We start from the raw sequence: 2,855 nt of genomic DNA on the forward strand, positions 1-2,855 counted from the left end.
ATATGTGTGTGTGTGTGTGTGTGTGTGTGTCTGAACTGTAATGTCAATGTGTAATACAATGAAAATGGATTCATTAATGTGCACAAGCAATAAGTTTGCATAAAGGCCACCGGAGTCACTAATAACAAGGGCTTCTGAATTCTACATATGGCCCCTTTAAAAATACTTAGAAATTATACATTATATAAATATGCAAATACATTACATGGTTAGGTCGAACACTTTGGAGGATGCTTGTTACCCTGATAATGATGACAAATATATTATTATTACTCTTGCTTTTTAAAGATCTTTTTCACGTTTGCTTCCTGTCACCTCTCCATTTTCAACATTTTCGCCACACTTTGTAGTAAGTCAGAATATGAAAGACATCATATGCCAGGAAGCTTGAGATATTCTCATCTCTGTGTGACTCACTGCTCGTAAAGAGCATAGCTGTACACTATGGTGTGAATAGGACATGAATACCTACGTAACAGTCAGTGAGTCATCAGTGACCAAGCTTTTGCTTTCCTGCACATTAATTCCATCTCCCTGCTCTCTCTTTCCTCTCTTTCTCTCTATTAATCCATTCTCCTTTTTCTTCCCCTTTCTTGTTTCCACATCCCTCCTTTGATCCTCCTCCTCCTGCTAGTGTCTTCAGTGATGTAAAGCCAAGGTCATCTATAGGGGTCCCCCAAGAGAAATTGCAAAAATAGACATTTTGGCCAAAGGGTGTAAGTGTGTAATGGAAGACAGAGAGAGCCATAAATATTGTGAGTGCATGAGATGCAGAGAGAGCGAACTATGTGATGGGGAGAGCTTGGGAGACCCTATCATCTCCCCGGAAGCGACGGTTATTTCTGGAACGCTGAGCACTGAGTTTTGACACACAGCAACTGCAGAACCACTGGTTGAAAGGCCAGAAGTGACTGACATGCCGACAAGAGCGGTTGTGATGTGGGGACAGGACTCAGTCATACGGTGATGTTACCGATGCTGACTGGTGGAGAGACGATACCCATCTCCTTGAAAAACTCACACCCAGCCACCCGCTCCCCTGGGGCAAAACAAATGAAGCGTAAGTCTCCATACAGAGCGAGCTTTACTTCTTGCTGTTGGAGTAGGGTGATGCTGCCTTACAACAGCTGGATAGTTGACATCAAAATGTGTATGTGTAATTGTTGATTATAACCCATGATACTGTAATCACAGTTATTAATTGACTTTATGTAGGCTACATATCCAATACAACTTGAGAACTGTTTATTCATCAGTTCACTCTTAAAAATAAATGTTCTTTATTAGCATCAATGTTTCCATGAAGAACGTTTAACATCCAGGCAGGGCCTGCTTTAAAAAAAAAAACTGGTCAATGAAAGATTATTTGGGCAACCAAAAATGGTTCTTCTATATTATTGCTGCTGCTGCTGCTGCAAAAAATAAATAAATAAATAAAGCTTTTGGAACCTTTATTTTCATTAAGAGTGTGTAAATCAAGTACCTAAAAGGTCAACATCACATTGACCTGGTAGAAGCATGAAAAACACAACTGTCACTCAAATTCTGAACAGATTATATAAAGAAATCGAGAGTCACAACATCACACATTCTAGAATATTCATGGACAATTATAATCATCATAGCTACAGTGTAAATGCAAGTTAGCGACTGTTAGAGTCCTGCAAAGTTCAGCAGCTTTGCATCATTCGCTTCTAGTGTATTTTGGGTGTGCACGTCCACATTTCTATCAAGTTCCTGTTATATGTAGACTAAATTTTTTTTTCAGTGCTTAAAAGGGGTCATATGATGCGATTTCAAGTTTTCCTTTCTCTTTGGAGTGTTACAAGCTGATTGTGCATAGATAAGATCCCTGAAGTTGCAAAGACTAAAGTCTCAAAACCAAAGAGATATTCTTTATCAAAGTTAAGACTCTGCCACGCCCCTGATCTTTAAAAAAGCATCATATGACCCCTTTAAAGTGTAAAATGATCAAGCCATCTTATTAATAATATTAAGAAGTACCACTGATGTATATTCTGGGGTCCCCAAAGAACTTTCCATGGAACGGTTCTTACAAGATTTTTTTTCTTAGCATGAAAAAAATGATCTGAACCTAATAATCGAAATTACCTTTTACCACTATAAAGAATCATTTGTGCAATGGAAAGGTTCCACCAGATGTTCAAGGTTCTTCATGGAACCATAGATGCCAATATATATATTTAGTTTTAAGATTGTACTGTAAACATACTGAAGTGCAACCTATTGATTTCAAACACGGACGACGAAAATAGACCAACAGATCCTTGTATCTCTTAAAATTGGGGAAAATGCCTATTTGGTATTCTACCATGTTCAACAAAATATGTTTTGCATATGTTTAAGATAGAGAATCTATATAGTAATTAAATTTATAATTCACACCTCTCATATAATGAACTTCTCTGCAACAGAACTGTCTGTGATTGCTTGCAATTCCCCACCACTTCATGATGACCATTTTGATGGAAGTAGATCTACAACAGAATGAGTTACACATTTCATGACTAGTTTATTGTGGGAATTGTAATTGTAATCTCAAATATTTTGATTACTTTTGAAGTCATATTTAGACAGAGAAACTGGTTTCGATATTTCCACAGAATGTGCTGTCACTGAAAAGAAAAGCCTCTTCTGAGACGCACTGCGAGTCTTCAGGTGGACCAAATGACCTTGTAAAGGAAATGGTAAGTGTCCTGTGATGATAAAAAAAAACACATTCTATGTAACCGGATGTAGTGAAGGGGAATCTGAGCTATGCCTGCCTCCCCCGCCCCTCCCCATCGCCGTTTCTGTCATCTCGTCGCATCTCCTTTCGCGCACCGCGACTAGTC

This window comes from Sinocyclocheilus rhinocerous, unplaced genomic scaffold, assembly GCF_001515625.1.
Source record: "Sinocyclocheilus rhinocerous isolate Xijiao unplaced genomic scaffold, SAMN03320098_v1.1 scaffold241, whole genome shotgun sequence".
NCBI lineage: Eukaryota > Metazoa > Chordata > Actinopteri > Cypriniformes > Cyprinidae > Sinocyclocheilus > Sinocyclocheilus rhinocerous.